Consider the following 22,972-nt stretch of genomic DNA (forward strand, 5'->3'; position numbering starts at 1 on the left):
TCACAAGCTCTCATCCATCTCCTTCCCTCCCACCCTCCCTGGATGCTGCCAGGGAATCCAGCATCCTTATTGAACATAAAACAGTAGAGTTAGAGAAATTATTTATTAAAATTCTGGCATCCAGGAGTAGGGGAATGCCAGGATCAAGCGTGCCACGATGATTTTCACAGAATCACAGCATGGCTGGGCTTGGAAGGGACCTCTGGGGATCATCTGGTACAACCACATTTATCTTTGGTATCTTTGCTTATCTTCTGTGTCTTCTGCAAGATCCCTGCTGAGCCACAGGCATCAGTGGGGTTGCAGCTCCCAAACTCTTGGCCCTGGTGTGAGCAGGCTCTGGCTCAGCTGCTCTGTGCATCCCTGGATCCCTGATGGAATTCATCACTTGTGCACAACAAAGTGAGAGTCCATACAAATCATTAAAAAGGCCAATCTCATCCCTCAACTTCATTCCATTGGCAGCTGCAATGAAATAGAATTGCAGCTGCCAATGGAATTGGCATTTGCATTTAGAATTTGTGTGCATTACTGACAGAGATGATCTCCAGGAGTTACCTTAGAGATTCATGAATCTGCTTTTGTGGTATCTCGTGTTTGCCAAAATTATCACAATAAATTAAGTACAGGAGCCTTATGATGCACTCAAATCAGGCAAATAGTCCTGTCTAGTCCCAGAATTCCTAATACAGATGCAAGGACTGAGTAGTGAAACAGCATCAATGTGGAAATTGTTATGGAAAAAAAGGAGAAAAATGGAAGCAACTTCTGTGGTTGTCCTGATTCTCTTGTTTTCTGAGACGCTGCCAAGTCGTGTTTGAAGATACTCAGGGCTTAAGAACAGTCTTTGGGAGCTTGTTGAAGTCTAGCATTTCTTTAGGTGACTAAGTATGGACATGAGCTCTCAAACAGAGGATAAACATTCTCTCTTAGGGTGTATATCTACATTTTCCTTCCAGCTAGGAGTTTGGTGAAAGGCACGAAGGAAATGTGTACTTTTGTATTGATAATATCAAGAAGTGATGTAGAAAAAAATCAGCGTACAAAGCCCATCTCATAGCGGAAGCTTTTCTGTTCTTTTCAAATAAAAATGGCTCAGCTTATAGCAAGGCAATAAAGAACTATAATAGAAATAGAAATACAAATAGAAATGGAAATAGCTCAGAATATGTATATTCTGCAAGACCTTGTTTACTCTCCATCAGAGTATTTAAAAGAGTTCTAACACAGGCACAATTAAATTGTCTTTGAATCTATTGTGTTTTAACAGGTTAGCTTTGTTGCAGAATAATAAGGCAATTTCAGCTTATTAAACTGATGTACCTAGTTTATATAGACATAAAAACCATCTAGATCTGATTTCTGATTGTCTTTGCATGCTGTGAAATGCATCTGTTCTAATTTACTTCTATTTTCCTGCTCTTTCCACATTCAGCATGTCCTATCTGTGATGGCTCAATTTCTTATTACTACAGAAATATCCAGACACCAGCAGAGGGTTTTACAGCCTCCAGGCAGCATGTTTGGAATCAGAGAAATAACTGAGAAACAACATAGAGAATGAAGAGAAGTATGAGGAATATCTATTTTTAGAAGCTAAAATATATTTGCATTTAATTACAGCGTGTTTCTATCTTGTGCAATGCATACACCCTGCAAACATGAAAAGGAACAAGCTGGAGCCCATTTAAATGTGGTCATCTGGTGTGAATCTTTCAGGCAACTCATTCTGCCATCGGGATTACTTTCCACTCTCACATGCCATTTCATATTGGAGGAAGCAAAATAGTTCTGTGTGCTTGTGGTCTATCCAATATCAGTGTGTCACTGGGAAGTTAAAATCCCATTGAAGCCAGAAATGTAAATCTGCCAGACCTCCCAAGAGCACTGAAAGCTTCTTTTTCTCCCTCTGTGCTTTAAAGTGTGGATGAGATAACATCACATCTTTTGTATCTGAGAAATTGTTCTCTCTGCTCATTCCTAAAACTTGTCCCTTTTTCAGCTTCTTCTTCAAAGGAGGATTGCTTTTCTGAACCCTCCTGCTTCCTTTTGAGCTTTCCTTTCATGGCTAAATAAAAATTAAGGTGTGCAGACACAGAAATTTGGTAGGATCCTGACATTTTACCTGACAAGGTCCTGTCATTTTATTTAAAAACTGTTTTCAGCTAGTGACCTTTGAAATTCCATTTATTAGTGAGGAAATGAAAATGTCTGCAGGTTTGGGGCTTTACATTCTTTTTAGTAAATATTATATGCATCTCATTTTACTCAAGTGATGTTATCCTGGTCAGCTTCACAGAGTTACATTAGGAAAGGCTGGGAAGGAGAAAACAAAGTGTGGCAATGAATTGATCACATCATAAATTATGATTTTTGCCTGGGGAGCTGGGTCCAACCAAGCTAGCAGAGGATTCTGGTGCCTAAACTGGAGTCTGTGAGCAGAAAAAAGGCAAAACCCATCAAAGATCCCTGCCTAGGAAGGAAGAGAAATCAAGAATATCTGAAAGGAACATGCTACAGTAAAATAATTTGGATCTTCACAGAAACTTCAACATAGGCACTGCAGATTAGCAAAGGTCAGGTTCAGCACAGTCTGCACCCAAACTTAGGGGTTTTTGATCTTTTGCTGTGTATCTTTGGTTGAATAAAGGTGAATAAATAGGGAAGAAATTATTTCCCTGTCATTTTTCCAATCTCAGTGTCCCTGCACAGCGGGATATGGACAGGGAGCTCAACTGGCTGCAGAATAAATGAAAACAGCCACAGAAGCTTCCTCTGGGGATGCTTTGGCCAGAGACTGAGGAGAGAGCACAGGAGATCACAGACTGTGCTGAAATTATCCTTCTAAAGCCCAGGAAGGAGCTTTCAGTCTCAGACAAAGTCACAAAACTTCCCAGCAATATCTATCATTTCTGTACAATTATTTAGAGAAGATCTAAGCTTGAATCAGGACAGTCACAGCAGTCAGGTGCTGAGGGAATTCTGTGAAGTCTTTCATAAATTAGGAATAAAATTATCAGCTTGCTCCCAAGAACCTGTAGTTCATTTTCTCAAGTACATGAGGCACAAACTGGCTCTGAGCACAGCAAATCTTCACTGCTGCCATTTGGAAGAGCAGATCACATCAGCTGGGGGCTTGCCAGTGTAATTCTGTGTTTAATGCTGTGAGCCAGTGGGGCAAATTCATGTCTTCTGTAATAATTCCATTAAAGATTTATCATTTTGATAAATCACAGAAGGCAAAGGTCATGATCTCCTGGGAACTTTGACTTCAAGCTGTTTTGCTCAGGATTTCTATATTTAACTTCGCTGCTCAGTTACTACAGACATGTTCTTTGCATCTCTTTTGGTTTTGTTCTTCTCTTACCTATGATTCTTGAAAACATTTTGGTGATTTGTTTTAAAATATTTAATCCAGAGAATTACCTTCCTTAATATGCTTTCAGCTGATCAGTACACACTAGGGAGAAAATATGAACTGGAGTAAAAATCCTTTTAACTCTTTGGGTGTAAAAGTGGGACTATTTAATACAAAGATGTTACTGAGCACTCAGGGGTTAGATTAGGAACTGCCACTGGTGAAAATCTGGGGAACATGTCCAGTTAAACAATCTGAGAAATCCGTGTTGGAGGAATATCATCTAAAATTTGTCATTTGAGATATTCATTCATTATGCACAGGACATAAGCAGCTAAGTTCCTATCACAATAGTGGTTGTTGATGTCCAGGATAGAAGCCCCAGTTATTGGCAGAATTTGGGGTAATTCAGAGGCAATTCTGGGGAGTTACCCTCAGTTCATTGTAAGAGCCTAAATGAGAGATGTGGGACTCCAGGGGCTCTCCAAAATGCAGTTTATAGTACACAAAATGCAGTTTATTGTATACAAAATGCAGTTTATTGTATTCAAAATGCAGTTTATTCCATCCAAGAGTTACAGCAGTGCAGGGTGGTGGGTGACAGAGCTGTGCCCACAGCTGTCAGCTCCAGCTGCAGGCAGGCCTGGAGACCCTATGGTTTTGGTTACAATGCATTTTATACTTTTGGTTACAATGCATTCTATACTTTTCTTTGCTGAGCATCTTCATACAGTAGAACCAATCTATACCTTAACTATTATCTATAGCCTATCATGACTACTGTAATTACCATATTCATGTTACTGTTCTCCAATCACTAAAAGTCAGTACATTACAGTTGAAGCTAGAAGTTGTTTTTCAGTTTTCTTGCAGTAGAAAATTCTGAGACCTTTTTTCTACTTGCAGCTTTGTTGACTTGTTTGCCCGTGCTGTCTTTCTGCTTGGTAAAAACATCTTGTTTGAGGTGGGATTATCCTTTGCTCTAAGCCATAAAACCCCTTCTAACTAACACACCCTTTGCCTCCTTGGTTACCCAGTGAGACTGGCTCAGCAATTCTTTTCTTCTATATCAAAACTTGCTTCCATCTCTATTCCTTCATCAGACTCCACATTTAAAAATCTTTCAGCTAAGCACACATATCTGTGAGACTTTCTTGTCAAACTTTCATCCTTCCCAACAGTTCATTACCTTGATCCTTCCCTCCCCTCCTTAACAAAGCAGTGCAGACAAGACTAAAACCAGTTTATGGAATAGTTTTAGTTCCTAGCACTGGGAAGGGGCTTGGTAGGGGTGTGAGCTGCACCTCCCCAGGGGCTGCAAATGCACTTTGGGTTTGAGTTGCAGCTTCTCCCTGGGCCCAGCATCTCAGCAGGCAAGGACAGGAGCTGCTGCAGCCTCTGCTTTTCCCTCTGCCCTGGAGGGCAAGGATCTGTGAGCCTGAATCAGAGCAGGCTGAGCCTGGCCCCTCTCAGCAGCACAAGCTCTTGCCATGAGGGGATGGAGCACAGCAGGAGCACATTTGGCAGTCTGGGATCTGCTGGTAGGAACAAAATGCCATTTTAACCATTGAAAACAGCAGGCTGCATCCAGCACAGCCCTGTCCCTGGGGACTGACCAGGACAGTCAAGAACAAAGGCAGGAGAGACCTTGCTGCAAGAGCTCAGTGCCCTTTCACAGGGATGCCAGCAAAGGAATGACTTTTTATTTATTTATTTATGACTCCAGCTCAGCTTTGATGAGAGGATCCTCAACTTTTCTGTAGAGGCTGTGTTTCCTGTCTGAGATGATATTGAAGATGAAGACTGGCTCCTTCTCCTGTTTCCTTCCTACAGACCAAAAGGAGACCCTTCCAAAGCATGCAGCCTTTCATCTGGAGGCAAACACAGCCCCATTTGTAGCCCTTCTCTCTTCTACAATGATGAGAGTTGCTGCTTGCAGATAACAGTTTTTTATTTCATTTCATCCTTTCTACCTCCTTACTTCACTTCTATGATACCACAGAGGAATTGACTTTTTATGCTGAGCTGCTGCTTTGTGTATCATCATGGCACTGGAGAGAAGTAAACACACGTTTGAGCCAATAAATCAGCATGGCTACACCAATCCTTGTTTTATTCAGAGTGGCAATCTTACAGCTTGTTCAATTTCAAATCATAGGGATGATTTGAATTTTAGATACATGGGATCAAACATGCATTTGCTTATGTATTAATTATTACTTTATTACTATCTTATTTCTAATATTGCTAGTATTGATAATAACAATAATGGCATTGTTCATTCCCTGTGGATTTCGGACTGTAAGACACTGAAGAATTTTTCCTCTAAGAGGCAAACATCATGGTTGTTGCAAATAGTGGGAAATTATACTGAATACTTTGGAGAATGCTGGGCTAAGCCTTTTTTTGGACATATTTTTGTACTGACAAGCTGTGAAATAAGACACATTCTCTCACAGTATGAAATCCTCATGAGAGGCCTCATAGGCTGATGAATAATTATTATCATCGTGTTTATTGGCCAAATATTAAGATGATAGCCTCTAAATAAATAAAGGCAGAGCAAAAGCCCCACCAGTTCAATGGAGGTGGAGATCCCTTCCCCTCCTGCATCCTGACTAACATGGTGCTCCTTGGGCCATTGGTTTAAGACACTTTTTTCCCTCCCCTGTGCCTTGTAATGTTCCTGTATTGTTTCTTTTCTGGTGATTTCTTTCTTTGTTGAAGTTGTGAAAGCTGGAAATTTGTTTATATTGTTTAGTAACATAGTGAATTATAATTTTGATGTTACTTATTATATTATACTTTTAAAAATTAGCGCTCCTTCACCTGTGATCTTAGCAAAACTCACAGATGTTTTGGAAAAGTGTGCTTTACTGTCTCTTCTGCCCTCTCATGGATCTGCTCACACACATTAATGATTTCATCCAACTCCATGCAGTGGGACTGATCCTGTAGCACTTGGATCAGGCTCTTCCTTTGGAAGGAGAGGAAGACAAATGCCTTATAAAGAGAAGTGTTGAGTAGGTGAATAACACAGAAAGAAGAGTGGAAGATGAGGAATGTGAGGAGTGGACAGTTCTTAGCACCTCAGGAAGGACAGGGAGGTACAATTTACAATTTACAAATGCATCAGACAGCTCTGGGGCTGGCAGTTGCTCTGCATACTCCCAAGGATTGTATTGTTTTGTTTTCTGTGTTGGGGTTGTTTTGGGGGTTTGGGTTTTTTGGTTTGTTTTTTTTTTTTTTTTTTTTTGTATTTTGGGTTTTTTTGGGTTTTTTTGGGTTTTTGTGGTTGGGTTGGGGGGTGGTTGTTTTGGGGTTTTTGGGGGGAGGTTTTTTTGGATTTTTTTTTTTTTTTGTTTGGTTTTTTTGGAGGGTTTTTTGGCTTTGTGGTTTGGTTTTTTGGTTTTTTTTTGTTTTTGTTTTTGGGGTTTTTTTTGAGAAGTCACTGTAGGTTATTCTGTCTTCATTTCAGAAAACAGTTTTCCTTTGTGTCCCTGCTCATGAGAGTCTGGCCATGGAGTTCATGTCCAGGTAGCTGCCACTTCCATAAGAGCTAAAGGAAGCAATCTTGTTTCCCTGAGAAATTCTCAACCCTTCCTCCTCAGTCCCAGTGTACGGAAAACTGAGTAAATGTGTTGTTGCTCTTTGAGCAGCAGCTTCTGTTCAGATTCACTTTCTCATTGGTTCTGTTGCTTTCTGAAAATCTCCAGCTCATGCTCTGTTGTGTCACAGTTACCTTTTCCCAGCTATTATCCTCTACCTTCTATTTGTCACTCAGTTGTGGCAAATGGGGGCAGGGAGAGGTCTTTAATCAGGCAGGGAAAAATTACCCCAGAAACTCCAGTTTGAAAATAATGCAGTGTGGCTATGAGGCAACTTCTGCCACTAATTCCTAGTGCTCATGGTGACAGGTAGGGCTGTCCATGCAAACCTGAGGGACTCTGGTGGAAATCAGAGCATGAAAAGTGAATTGTTTCCCTACTGTTGGTCCTTATAGGACATTTTCAGTTGTTTTCTCTGTGCATGTGATATAGAAAATGGAAGCATGAAATGAAAATATTCTGTTTGGAAAAGCTGAAGATTCTGTTTGATAAACAGGACAAAAGTATTCATAAGACTTGAACATTCCCTTTTTGGGTCAATGCCTTGTCATTTTCTTCCCTTGGGCTAAAATCTCAGCATGTTTTTAGGCATCCAAGCCATGGCTTGAGCTCACAGATGAAGAATGAGAGGATGAATCTGACAGTCAGGCATTCTGTCTGCTCTGCCTACCTGCCTTGTCACACAGTGTGCCCACTGCTTTTGTGTGCTGGTTCTCCCTGCAAAAGACCAACACACATCAGCTGCTTTGTTCCCTTCCAGTCTTCTACAAAAGACTGAGTTTAGTCCCTCAAAACCTGTTGAGGCTCAGATGCCTCCCCTAATTCCCATATTTGATAATGCCAGAGAAGCAAAACCAGTCAAATGCTCTTTGCCATCATCCCTCCCTCCATCTGTTCCAAACTTCTGGCCATGATCCAGTCCAGATTTGGACATCCAGAGAAGAGAGATGCACAACTGAGTCAGTTACCAAGGGCTCTTTGTGCCCTCTGGATCCCTGGCTGCAGGAGTATGAGGAGGAGCAGGTTCAAAGCAAAGGGCAGGACAGGGCAGGGCTGTGTGCCCATTCTCTGCACTGGGGCTCCTCTCCCTTCTGTGGGAACACCCTGGAAGCCCTCCACTCCTGTGGGAACAGCACCTGGAAGAGACCCATACCTGAATTTTATTCATGTAGCAGCTGAAACACATTCCTGCTATTTTATTCTTCCCATGGGACCCTGATTTCCAATCACTTCTCCACAGAGCCCATGGCTTTCAGGATACTGTCTTGGTTTGGAAAGTCAGGTGCCTGCTAAGGAAGGCAGGAGCCTCCCCTGAAATGGAGAATGTAAACCCTCCCCACCTCTCCGAATTGCTATAAATTTTAGATTAAGGGGCTCTCAGGCAAAAATATGGGAGCAGGAAATAACAGTTCTTTAATAAGGAAGAAAGAAAAGAAAAAAAAAGGATAAAATAAACAATGATAAACAATGCAGTACACTAGAACAACACTGACAGAGTCAGAACCCAACCTGACACTCTGTGGGTCAGGGTGTTGGTGGCAGTCCCATTGGAATTGTGGCTCAGCCCTCCTGCAGTGTCAGGGGTGGTTCTGCTGGAGCAGGGATCCTGTAGAGAAGGATGGATTCTTCCTCTGAAGATCCAGTGGAAGGAGAGGCAGCTGCTGTTCCTCTGGGGAATCCAGTGGAGAAGCCGTGCTGGTGTTCCAGAATCTCCAGATTCTATCCAGGTAGGAATGCTTGGCTCCTCCCTCTGGGCTCACATCTCCCAATGGGATGCTGTAGTTCTTATCAGCCATGCACTAACATTCAATAGCTGTTATCAGCAATGTCCCCTCCCAAGGGAGATGTGAATGTGATCACTCAAAGAGAGAGATAAGGAAAATTGCCCACTTGACAAAAGATAATCTGCCATACAGACGGTAATGGAATACACCTTGCCTTGCAATCTGGAACAGATACTTTGATGTCCACATCATTGTCACCAGACTGGGACCTACCAAAGTCAGAGGGAATAATACTTGGAGCTCTTGCTATGGTTTCCACCACTTCCACCTGCACCAGTTACACTTCTGCTCTTACACTGACAATGGTCCTCTTGTCTTCTGAGGACAGTTAGGGAAACTGGCTTCTTCAGTCAGTAAAAACACATCTTGTTCAGCGTGACTGGAAAAGAGCCTCAATATTTGACCTTTAGATAATTGGAAGGAAGTGGGGTAGAGAAAGAAAGAGGAGAGGAGAACTCTAAAGGACATTCAAAGTAAAGATCTCTTTCTCTGAAGTCATTCTGTAGCCTAAAATTAGCAGTGAGAGCCCAAACTGGTGAGCATTGGCTTTTAAACTGGTGAGCATTGGCTTTTAAACTGGTGAGCACTCGCCATGGGCCTCTGGCAGGGATGGAAGATGTGCCCAGCTGGGCTGAGTCCCAGGAGCTGATTGTGGGGCTGTGCTGTGACTCCAGGCTGTGCAGGGAGCTGGCTGCAGTGGGATGGCTTTATTATGAATACTTTATCTGGATAAAATTCAATTGGTACTTATCGAATAGAAATGAGTGCATAATATGAAGAGCACACAATTCAGGTAATTAAAGATTGGTACAGAACACTAGTTAAAAGTGTAAATTATTTTCAGTGATGCCTTTTACTGAAATTGAACTGATCAGTTTCCCAAAATCCACGGACACACACATATACACAAATCTGCTGTCATTTATGGATAATAAACCACTAACATTATATTATAAACAAATCATCTTACCCCTTTGGGCTTTATTTTCTTAGTCAGAACCCTTTTGAGCCCTGCTCTGGAGCAGATGGGAGCAGTCTGTCAGTTGTGATCAGACCTGCTGCTCGCGGCACGGCACAAACTCAACCTGATGCCTCCTGCCCGGGAGAGCGGCTGGCAGGAAGTTCCAGCTGAGGTTCACAGTTCCAAAGTCCATAACCTTCTAATATTTTCAAGGTTTCATGTGTTTTACACAGGTCAGCACATGGTCTGCTTCTCCTAAAAGTTCACCAACAGTTTAGAAACATCGCCAGCTCCAGGGTTCGGAGAGAGAGAAAAGCGTATTTGTGTAAAATGACCGTTTGGTTTGTGATTTTTATGGCTGAAACATTTTAGCAAAATCTCACCAGGAAAAGTGTGCTTTACTGTCTCAGCCATGAAGAGTACCCAGGGTTCCCTTTGAGTCAGTGAAATAGTTAATTTACATCAGGTGAGGATCTGACCTGAATTTGTTTCACCTCTGATGCAGCAGTACTTGCTCTCACATATGGAATCCTATCACTGCCCTATCAAAGATGTCATTAAAAACCTGCCATAACAAATGTGCACTATGCCCTACCGAGCTCTCGCGCTGACAAACTGCCTGAGGGGCAGAGTTTGATCTTCCCCTCAGTGTGGCTTGCCTCTGGTGCTGAAGGTTTTATCAAAGAGCTGGGGAGCAGCTCTTGGTGGAGCAGGAGAGGCAGCCTGGAGCATGGGCTGCAGCCCAGCCTGCCTTCCCCAGGCCAGCTGCTGCAGCAGCACCAGGCTAGAGACAGGCAGAGCCAAACACTGAGCACAGTTTGTTTTATGGTGATAGCAGCTCCTTTCTGCTGGGAATGTGAGCACAGAGCCACCCCCAGCTGGTACTTCTGGGTGGTCCCCAAGGCTGATTCAAACAGGGCAGTGAACCAGCATGGAAGTGTCAGAGACATGAGGAGCTCTGCTGAGCTCCTTATCGCACTGGCCTCCAGGGTTTGACCAGCTACACACTGAGGAGGAGCAGAACAAGCCGCCATTCCTGCCTAAAAAACCTTTTATATGCAAGAGTGCATAGAAAAGAAAAGAATATGCAGGGAATTTCTTTGAATAGATGAGTTCTCGGACACTGTAATGATGATCAAATGCTAATGAGTATCTTCATCTACTTCCCAAAATCATAGCTGATAAAGTCATGCTGGTCCTGACTGGTGGCAGGCCAGAGGATGAGCTTAGGAATTGTTTATATGTATGAAACATCCAATTCATTTATTCAGTTCTTTTTTGTTTGTATTCCTACAAAAGTTTTCTCTAGATCTCCTAATTTCAGCACTCAAAATAAATTCTTATACGACCATTATTCATATTATTCAATAAACAAATCTGAAACCAACCCAATCAGAATGCATATAAAATAACCCTTGATGTTAACATGCAGAACATCACAATTCCCAAATATATACTTTAACAAAACTGTAAGAAATTATTTTGCCTAAGGACTATATCCAGAGTCCCCAGAAACAGGGATATTTTTATGATTCACTAAGATTTACATTATGCCATAAGTGAGCCACAGATTTTATAAAACATATCAATTATTCACTGCAGGCAGAAACCCTGCTTTCCTTGTGTGGAACAAATGTATTGTTTCAAAAGCACATGGAAGAAGATGGCTGCCTCTTTGTTTAGAAAATTTCCAAAGCTTTAAAGCAGGGGTGAAGTTGTCTGCTCATTTTCCTTGTGAGGAACTGGGCATATATGAGTACAATGATTTGTGAGCTTCAGCACTGCTTTAAATAGTTACAAGACCAAATTTTGTATTGGGAATATATAAAGAGATATTAAAGATAAAAGATTTTCATTCAAAAAAGTACATAAAATCTGAAATTTTTAGCATTTCTTTTGCTGACATTGCTTTATAATAATTCAATTTGAAAATACAGTCTTTTCAATAATACTGCATTAATTTTAATAACTTTGTTTTTTCTCAGTGGGAGAACTTAAAATGTATCCAGAGTTCTTTCTGCACTAAAGGCTAAGATAGAAGGGAAAAAAAAAATCACCTGGGACTGTTAAAATTCAAAGACCTAAATGTATCTATGACATATTCCAGCTGCATACAAAATGCACTTAATCCTGTGCAGAGAACTTGGCATTCAAAGCACCAGCCCTAATAAACAGAGCCCCACGTTTCCATTTGCTATTAGTGCCCTTCACTTCTGCCTGCTGGGGAAAGGTTTGTGTCCAGACAGAGCCTTGGCTGGGTGCAACAGCAGAGCACACTCTGTCACTGTTATCAGTGTCTTTCAATGTGGAACATATTTAACTTGACACAGGAGCAGAAAGAAAAGTAGGAATGAGACTTGTGAGCTGAAGGAGAAATGAGCTGAGCTCTGGGATATCTCTGAGGAGCAGCGAGGCACAGGAGAGGCAGTGGCACCTTCAGTACCCAGATCATGGGGGGAAAATCCCTTTGATTCGAGTGCACTGAGGCAAAGGCTGATTTTGAGAGATCCTGCACTCAGCAGACCCAAAACCAGAACCAGCAGAAACCCTGGCTGGCAGCAGAGAGAGAATCTCCCACTCCACAGCCAAAATCCTCTTTTCTCCTGAGACCCAGGGCATCCTGCAGCTCCTCAGGGGCAGCTCTGCACTGAAACCAGAAACTACTACACTGAAACCAGAACTACAAACAGTTCTGCACTGAAACCAGACCTACTGACAGCTCTGCATTGAAACCAGAGCTGGCTCCCACATTTCAGCCTCAGTTTACAGCAAATCTCTGTATTTCAATTATATCATCTCAGCCCAGCCAAGGTAATGTAAGTCTGTCCTGCCTGAAGAATGGTTTGAGCTCCTGGCCTGCCTAGCTGGGAGTTCAGGGGTTAAGAGTTATTGATAGCTTACAATGAGTGAGCTGAAATTTTAGGGTGGCATTTTAGTTTAGTCCTGTTTATGTGTCATAATATTTATCCCTTGTCAAACTGGAAAAATTCTAAAATACAAAAATAGTTTGGGGAGTTTTCCCACCTTATAAAGTGGAAGCAACATTAATAAGCACTCAAGATGCCTTTCCAGGTATGCAGAGTTATTTTATCAATGTAGTTATACCTTCAGTTCACTATGAAAATTCTATGTGTTCATAGCATTTGTTTTTCAGGTAATTGAGAAGATTTACTTCTTTCACTGTAACATAAGTTGAAGTACTGTGTTTTGAGACAATTGAAACAAAAATTGCCATGTCGTTGTATCTATCTAAAGCAGGCAATTGTTACCTATGATGGTCTCAAAAAAAACAAATTTCAGATAGGCTGAGTGCTAAAGAAATGTGGAAATTATTTTATAACAACTTAAAATGATCACAGTATTTCTGGTGAAAAGGTGTAAACTTCAGTTGAAAGTTTAATACAACTTTTCAAAGCAGTGAGGAGAGTGAAATAGATTTCAGCTCTGGCAGTGCAATGTGAAGCAGCTCCTGCCCCCTCCAGCTCTTTCTCTGTTATGCCACAGGACCAGGAAGGGAATTTGTCATCATGGGCCCACCCAAGGGAGGAAAGGAGAACCTTCAGAATTGGCTTTGATTGTTGCAGTGAATCACTTCTAACCTAGCACACCACAAAATGCATTCATTCCATTTACAAGGTGTTCAGAGCAGGAGTTCAACCAAACAAGGGTCTGTTCCTGGATGTGCTTTTTGCCTGTTTTTAAGGCAGGAAGATGCCTCAGGGCTGTCTGAGACTTGTCGTGCTCTGGCACAGGTTCTGTCTCCATGTAAAGCTACCAGTGGTGGAAAACTGCACGGTGAGAAATAAGAAAAGCCAGTTTCACACAAAGTTGTTTTGGGTTTTTTTTTTTAATTATCATGATATTTTTGAGAGTGAAAGTTAGCAATCCTTGCCTGGATTGTTGTCCTCAATGCCAGGGATTAACAATCCATAAGTACTTCTACATGATCCACTTTTATCTCTTTACAGTGGTGTAGGCTGGCCTTATGAAATTCCTGTTGAAACCACATGAATAATATCTAGATTGGTCCTTTGTTATTGAGAAATATTTTTGGGGTCTGAAATTCTGTGCAGCATAAGAATACCTGTCTGATTAGTGAGCATCCACACTTTTTAAGAATGCATTCTAATTTTGTCTTGATTTCTAAAGCCCAAGCATTATAACAGTTAATTTATTATATATTATTATTTAATAACAATTATATGTTATATGTTATGTTATTATTATATATTCTGCAGATGTTTATTTTTAAGTTTTGTAGAAATGTTGTCTCTTGCTTGATCCTATACTAATATTTTGGGGGAAAAGTTAAACAGTTACACATTAAGTTAATTTTAAGTGCAATATATTCTTCCCAAAGCCATGCTTTTTTTGATTAAAAAAAAAAATAGGGATAGGAATGTGTGCTGGCTTGGAACCTGAATTTCTTGGTCTTAATTAAAACAAAATATCTCCCACTGATATTTTCAAGCTTTTGAAATAAACAACAGCATTTCCTATTGCTGTGGAATGAGGCCATCCCTCTCATAGATGATGGAAATCTTTCACATTTGTATAGTTTTGTTGCATTTAATGAATGAGCACCAATCTGAAGGGATCTCCCTGGACTTGTGCCCTTGCTGCCATCTCCTGCCATCCTGCTCCCAGATCCCCAGCTAAGCACTGGAGCTCTGTTCCTCTTAGGGACATTAAAAATTTATTTGCAAGTCCCCTTTCCACAAACAAGGTATTTGTTAAAATTTTGTGTTTGCAAGGAGCATTCAAAAGTTTTTGTCACAATCAAAAAGCTGTAAATAACCTTTGGTTAAAAGGAAATCTCTGCAGCTCGAGAGACTGGCAAAGGAAAAGTGATGAAATGCAGTGGAAGCACTTCAGTGTTTCTGAATTTGTTTCCTCTCAGAGTTAGTAACTGGCATGGTTGAGATGCAAAACAAACAGAAAAGCTCCCAGACTTTGTTCTCACTTAATCATGAGGTAAATGCAGTTTTCATTTGAATCTTTTCAGGCTTGTTTCTGAGCATCGCGTTTTGTGCACTGCTGAGATGCTGAGTGAGCAAACTGAGCTTGGCTTCAGGTGCTGCTCTGCTGCATGGAGGTGCAGTGATTTACTGGCTGTGCTTTCCTGTGCTGATGTCTGTGAGTGCCACAAACACAGAGTAACAATTAGCAGTGCTCTGAGAAGTGCTGACACCAATTCCTGGAGGAGCTGATTTACTCCTGGTGCTGACCTGTCAATAAACAAATACACAAGGTTTAGTGTGTAAGTGCTTTTGTTTGCCAGTGTTGCTGAGTCTTTCTTTCCATCTGGCCCAGGCCCTGGGAGCTTTCTGGTTATGCCTATTGATAAAGGCCAGGTGGGCAAGTTTTGGGAGCTGTCTGTCACTCCTGCAGAAATGGGACGTGGCTGCCGCTGAGAGAAAAGCAGGGAAACAAAAGGGGTGGGCAGGGAGCAGAATTCCTCTCATTCCCAGCCCCTTCTCCTGTTCAAGCTCAGCAACACCTGGATGTTCCCTCAGTAATGCTGTTCTGGGATTCCCTGGGAGATGCTGGGAGCAGCAGGAGGCTCTTTCATCAGGAAATATCCCGAGGGTGCTCGGTGAATGCTCCCACTGCTCCGGGAGATGCCTGTGCTAATTGAGCTGTGCTGCCCAGCCAGGGCTGTTTGCTGAGAGCCTTCCTCTGAAATTATCCATTCTCCTTTTCAGGAAAGGATGTTCGTGCATTGTGTGTGGTTACTGGCTAGATGGTGGTGTTAGTCTGGTGTTTGTAATAACTTTAAGTCACTTTTCTCACAGCTTGCTGAATGCATCAGCTCAATTTTGTACCATGGGAGTCCCTGTCTTGGTGTTTCCACTTAATTGAGATGAATTGTGTAGGACAGAAGGCACTTTGTGCTCCTTGTCATAAAACATGCACCTAAAACTTAAACCTGGGACGTTTCCTTACAGAGCACAGACCCCGAGGCTTGTAGTAACTTTTGGCTGCTCCTCTTGTCAGGATGTGTATTACTGACATCTCTGTCCTCTCGGACAAAAACCCCCAAAAAACAAAAACCAGACATTCTTAAATACAGGGGTAAGATGCAGAAAGGCTTTTAACAAAATGAGTGATGATTAGGATGTAAGTGATGATTCAGTGATGATTAGGATGTAAGTGATGATTCGGTGATGATTAGGATATAAATTTTGTTTTGGTCTAGCACTTACTGAATCCATGTTTTAGCAAAGGAAGCTTTGCCAAAGCAGGTTGGGTCAAGCCTATTTGACTGCTTTGCAGATGCTGTAAACTCCTCTGAAGGAGGTGAGCTGGAACTTGGATTTCCAGTGTAGCTGCAGTGAACAGGTGGCTATTTACAGCAGTGTTTACTAAAGAGGTGCTTAGGATAACATTTGCTAAGAGAGCAGTGCAGAGAGAAAACAGCCAAATGTTTTGGTTCCTCTGGAATTCCTCCTTGTCAGCCTGGCAGGGCAGTGGTCTCAGAGACAGAGGGAGGCTGCAGATTTATTTCCCTTCCCCACTTTCCTTCCTCAGCCCCCTAGAGAACAAGTGGTGTCTTTTACTCTGCTCGTGCTGAGGGATCCTTGGCTAATCATAAAGATCCTGTCTGCTCCATAAATTCTCACTGAGACTTCACTGAGGGCTAAATTGAGCTTCATTACACACTGTTTACATATTGCAGGGATTCCTTGAGAGGTTATTGATGGTAATTCTCCTTTTCTATAAAAATGTGCAGGTGTTTCAAAAGTACTGGGAGTAAAATGTGTGTACTTATCAATGTTCTATGGAAAACACCTTAAGAATCTGAATTTCCCTAAGCCTCAGGTATTCATCTATGAATTTTTAAAGGTTATTGAGTGACTCAGGTGAGTTTGTATCCCTCTCTGCTTGTGAAAATAATTTTGTAACAATGTCTGACTTGTGTTCAGTGGGAGAAGTGTTGGATGCATTGCATCTTGCAGAGTGTCTGGCACTGCCCATTGTCCTCAACTCTCTGGTTTTGAAAGCACATCCAAGTGTTTCTGTAGTTTAAATTTTCCACTCTTTTTCCTCCTTGATAAATAGAAATAATAGATTTCAGATACATTTGTTAATTTCAATCTTGAATGTCATAAAAAATGTGTTATTTCAGCGATTTGTTAACTCCTGATTATTTTGCCCATTTCTAGAGATTTAAATGTTTCTGTAGAGTGCTTGACAAAAGTTCAGGAGCTCCTTAGGCACTGTTGGGTCAAGGAGAGCTTTTCCATTTGTTTCTTTAGGAATTGAACCAAGCCCATAGACTGTGTTTTCACCTCCTCTGAACCTAAAGGACTTTCAAACCTTGCTTGTATGAGAGACTGAGCTGAGAAAGCCCTGACTGGGAGTCTCATAAAAACCACTGGAAATGCTTGTTGTTGTCAAGGTAGAAAGGCTGTGAAAAGCTTGCTCTCAGTCCTGGCCTCTTTGAACATCTGAATATTCCTTTCTTTCTTGCATGGAAATATTGAGTTTGTAGACAAGATTTGCTTGGAACTAATCAGAGAGTGAAGTCCTGGAAGTGATATTGAGTAGTGTCTTGAGCAAGAGGGGGAGCACATCAGTAACAGTATTCATTGCTGTTTTTTCTAAACAGGAAGAGTAATTAAACAATAAGAACACTGCTTACCATTATTTTCTTTCTTTTTTTTTACAGGAAAAAAACCCCTGTTCTAGCTGTGATGTCCTATACATTGGATGAAGACTACTTAGAACAAGAGTGTTACAGTTACTTCCATTTTATTATCTATATAAAATAAAATAAATTATATAATTATATAATTATATAGTTATTCCAATAATATAATATAATATAATATAATATAATTATAATATTCCAATTATATAATATAATATAATTATAATATTATTCCAATGTTTTATTATACTTTCCATTACAACTTAGTTTCGATTGTTGCACTGCTCGCAATTAACTTTATTCCCTTGACAAGAACAGTGGAAAAAAAATTTAATAAATGTATGCTGGATACACAAGTTAAAATTTCACTTATAATTAGGTGCTCAGCACATAACTGAGGCCAGTTAAGAGGGAGATAATTGTAAAAAGCCAATTAAGGGCTGAGGGTAGCACCCAGCCATGGGAAGCTCTGCAGAGCTGGCTGAGCCAGCAGCACTGCAGGAATGGTTTGCTCTCAATTAGTGCCTGTAATTGCCTGGTGTCAGAGCAATACAGTAAAACAGACTTGCAACGTGAAACCCATGAAGGAGGAGATCTACCTTCAGTTTTAGACACTAATTGAGGTCAAATCACAGAGCTGGAAAGCTTCTGAGGTAAAAGTAGTGTCAATTAGATTTCCCAATGCAGATCCTACTGCATTTTATTGTCAAAATTAGATAAACTTACCTGTTACTGGCTAGATCTGTTTCCCAGAAAAAAAAATAAAAAATGAGGTATAATAGCCTCTTTTTTAAAGGAAATCATTTGGTGGATAAAAAACAAAACAAAAAAAAAAAGCCTGGTTTACAAGACCCTTGGGCAAACTGCTGGTTACCCAGGTACTGTCAGCATGAGCTGGATTTCAGTTTTGTATTTACAGAAATAAAGGGCACAAAAGGCACTGGAAAGATGAAGATGTGCAGTTTGTGATTGTGTTTTTAAGGTAATTCCCACATAATCAAGCATAGCACAAGAGATTGGGTCAGCATTCTACAGCTAATCCAACACTCTGCTCTCCTCAGTGGAAAATGAGCAGGTTTGTGCCCCCAGGTAGTTATAAAATAAACCCTGGAGATGACCAGTGTACATAACTTCAGTTTGAATAGAAACAAAGTAAAATCAACTGTAAAGTGAGAGAGTTTATTATCTTACATAGTTGCCATGTCTTTAATGTCGTGTTTGTGCTGGAATGGTGATGCTGGAAGGATCAGGATCCTTCCAAAGGTTTTGAGATCAGCATTTAGTTCTGTGAAACTCTGGATTAACACACCATTGCCATGAGAAAGGCAAAACTGGTTTGGAAGCAGACTCCTTAGAAAACCAGCATAAAAATGAGACTGCTAGCAAATGTGAAACATGCTGTTAGATGTTGGGCCTTTCAAAGACATGTATTTTGAGATAAATGTGCAATAAAGCCTGTGTTTAATCTAGGAAGAGGAGCAGTATTCTACTGGTAAAAAGCAGAAGGAAAATAAATTGCATCATCTATAACCTTTGCAGTCATAGGCTCAGTGAACAGAACATCAAAACCAAATGTAAGGAAAACAAGCCTCTGTGTTCAATTTACCTTGTGATATCCGGCCTTGCAAGAAGCTTGAAGCAAATTCATTCTTTAGCTGCAGTGTGAAAAAATCAGCACTGAGCTCAGTCTTCAGTGGATGAGCGTATCTAGGGGGAAAAAATTTGCTTCAAGCCAGGTCCAAGGTCTGTCAGAGTGACAGGAAATAGTCCCAGAGACTCCAGGGACTGGAGATCAGGCTCTCAAACATGGAAATGAAAGTTTGATTGCTTTGGGTGAGCAATATTTCTGTTAATCGTCCAGCAGAAGAGATTTGATTATTTGGAACAGCAAAGCAGCCATTTGGTTCCTGACAGAATACAATGCATGTTTGAGCATATCAAATGTGTTTGGAGTTAGGGAAGGAAGAATCTCGAGATGTTTGGGTTTGGTTTGGATCCGCATCCAGAGCCTGCGAGTCTGCCGGAGCTGCTCCCCCTGCACCAGGGGAAGGAGCAGCCCTGCCCAAAGTGCCAGAGCAGCCAGGATGCTGGGAGAGGAGTGAGGAGCTGGGGCAGAGCGTTTTGGAATGAGCAAGTGTGGAGAGAGCTCAGCTTTCCACAGCGCTGCTGCAGAGAGAACAGCTCAACCCCAACCCTGCTGCCATGCACGAGGCTCTGAGGCCACTGTGGCACAGCCTCCTGAGGCCTCTGTGGCACAGCCTCCTGAGGCCCTGTCCCCTGTGGCACATCCTCCTGAGGGCACTGACCCTCCTGAGGCCCTGTCCCCTCTGGCACACCCTCCTGAGGCCACTGTGGCACAGCCTCCTGAGGGCACTGTCCCCTCCTGAGGCCCTGTCCCCCTCTCACACCCTCCTGAGGCCCTGTCCCCTCCTGTCCCACCCTCCTGAGGCCATTGTCCCTCCTGAGGCCACTGTCCCCCTCCTGAGGCCACTGTCCCGTCTGGCACACCCTCCTGAGGGCACTGACCCTCCGATGCCACTGTCCCCACTAACACACCCTCCTGAGGCCACTGCCCCCCTCCCGAGGCCACTGTCCCCCTGGGACACCCTCCTGAGGCCACTGTGGCACAGTCCCCTGAGGCCCCTGTCCCCTCCTGTCCCACCCTCCTGAGGCCATTGTCCCTCCTGAGGCTACTGTCCCCTGTGGCACAGCCTCCTGAGGCCCTGTCCCCCGCATGAGGCCTTGTCCCCCCTGGAACACCCTCCTGAGGCCGCTGTCCCCCCCCTCACACCCTTCTGAGGTCACTGTCCCCCCTGGCACACCCTTCTAAAGCCACTGTCCCCATCTAGCACACCCTCCTGAGGCCATTGTCCCCTCCTGTATCACCCTTCTGAGGCCACTGTGCCCCCTGGCACACCTTCCTGAGGCCACTGTCCCCTGTGGCACATCCTCCTGAGGCCACTGTCCCCTCCTGGCACAGCATCCTGAGGCCACTGTCCCCTGTGGCATGTCCTCCTGAGGCCATTGTCCCCTGTGGCACACCCTCCTGAGGCCACTGTCACTCCTGAGGCCACAGTCCCTCTGGCACACCCCCCTGAGGCCACTGTCCCTCCTGAGGCCACTGTCCCCTGTGGCACACCCTCCTGAGGCCTCTGTCCCTCCTGAGACCATTGTCCCCCCTGGCACCCTCTCCCGGGGCCCACTGTCCCTCCTGAGGCCCTGTCCATCCTGTCACACCCTCCCGAGGCCACTGTCCCTCTGGCACAACCCCCTGAGGCCACTGTCCCCGTATGGCACATCCTCCTGAGGCCGCTGTCCCCTCCTGTCACACCCTCCTGTCCCCTCCTGTCACATCCTCCTCTCCTGCTGCATCCCTGAGGCTCCTCCAGGGCTTTGGGCTCTGGTGGTAACACAGAATTTTCTGATGTGAAAATGTTTCATGTTTTGCCCTCAGTTTCCTTTCAGATGTGTGTAGGTGCATGGGGGCATGCAAGAGGGATGGTGAGGAACAACATCTGGAATTTTCTTCACCTCCCAATCCTGCTCAGATGAGGTTCTTCCCTAATCTGGTTTGATGGCTCCGTTTTTTCTCCTTGTTGGATGTAAGAAGTGCTGATGTCCTCCCCCTTACAAAAATTAGGGAGTTTCATTTTTGTGTCTGGGAGAATCTGACCATGGAGGTCTGAAAAACTGATGTGGAGACAAAACTCCCCATGCCATGCTTGCTGCTGGAAAAAATCCTCACTGCAGGAGGAATACAAAATAAGGAGAATGAAGCCTCCAATGCATGGTTCAAATGATATTTTATTCTGCTGCCAGTGCAAAATACCAGTGATTTTCTGCTCGTAGGAAATGGTACCTCAAGGAGCCTGTGTTGACAAAACATCTGAATTCCCATTTTCCACTGAGGTGAAACTGGGAAGAACTGAAATACCTTAACTCAGACTCTGTGCCTGCAGTCCTGTCTGAGCAACAAATTCAGTGTCCTCTCACTGAATTTGTCACTCAGAGCTGGGAGGGTGAGCTTGACAGCTCCTGGAGCTCTGTCACAGCCCTGACACAATCTGCACCTGATTTAGAGAAGTTCTGCTCTTCTGAGAATTCCTTTCTCCAACAGAAACCACCCAGATACATTTTACTTGATAGCTAATTAGAGTTTAAGTAGATAAATATGTATCTAAGGACAGTGGATTAACCTGAGGATATTAAATGAAAAATTGGTTCCTTGATTCCTTTTGAAAAGGACCATAAAAAGCATCACTCTGGAGACAGCTGTCATCTTTTATTGGCCTGGGTGCATGTGTGGAGTTTTTTGTTTGTTTTTCAAGGGGAGGAGTAGAACTCTTTTTTGGCAAGGTTTCTTTGTCTGAGAATCTCTGATTAGGAATGTTGTGCTTTAGTTATCCTGGTGCCTGGTCCTGGGCCAGGATTTCTCAGGATGGAGGATGTTCACAGTGGTGCTGTGCTTTTTGCCTCTAGCAATGGTTTTTCCTAATAGGGCAAGCTCAGAAGGCTCCTTACCATGAAGGGAATAATGGGAAAGGAAGTTTCAGTAGGATTTTTTTTTGTTGTTTGCCTTTTTTAAGAAAAGGAGAGGGAGACAAAGGATGGAGTTAATATAAAATCCTGCTCTCCACTTAGCCTAGGAGATGACCTGCAGATTTTGGAATTACTTTGGTATGTTCAAAGATATGTCACTGAAATAATGTAATGCCACAGACATTAGGCCATAATGACCCAAAAAAGTATGTGTTTAGTAGTTTGCAGCTGGAGTCCAGGAAGGAGCAAAACTGCTTGAAGTGAGCCAGAGCTCTGCACACTCTGGAGACCCTGATTGCATTTGGAGCTGCCTGGGGAAACATCCCCAGCTGACTGTGGGCCTTTGGTTTACATTACATACCACAGGATCAGTCAGAAACCCTGGCCCCAGGACCAGGCACCAGGATAACTAAAGCACAACATTCCTAATCAGATATGGATCACCCAGAACAGGTAAAGATCTTCTGTACATCCTCAAATTCTTCCTGATGGCCATGAGCTCCAAATAAGCATAGCTGTGTGCTCAATAGAGATTCATTTATGTATACCTTAATAATGTCAGAAATCCTTTGTGCAAGCTCTCCTTGCACACTTTTTATGTAGCTATCAAGTCTGATCTGAAAGATCACAACTCTAGTCCCCATCAATGGTGGTCTGGAATTTTACAGGTTGGGTTTTTGTTGGTTTTTTTTTTTTGTTTGTTTGTTTTTTTTAGCAAAGAGAAAGGACTTGTGAGAAAAAGGAATTGATATGGATCACCCAAAATAGGCAAAGATCTTCTGTATGTCCTCAAATACCTCCTGATGGCCATGAGGTCTAAGTAAGCATAGCTGTGTGCTCAATAGCTTGCTGCATTAGAGATTAATTTATGTATACCCTAAATTTTAAGAGTCTAATAAAGACATATGTTATTGTTAATCTTCCCTGTGCTCATCCATGCAGCCCTCTTGGTGGAAGCAGCAGCATGAAGAGCTGAAGTCTCTCTTGGTGGCACCACAGCTCTCCTGGTGCCTGGGCAAAGCCAGGCATTTCAGATTTATTAATTGCTCTACCAGCCAGATGATTTTC

Source organism: Ammospiza nelsoni, chromosome 10, assembly GCF_027579445.1.
Source record: "Ammospiza nelsoni isolate bAmmNel1 chromosome 10, bAmmNel1.pri, whole genome shotgun sequence".
Lineage (NCBI taxonomy): Eukaryota > Metazoa > Chordata > Aves > Passeriformes > Passerellidae > Ammospiza > Ammospiza nelsoni.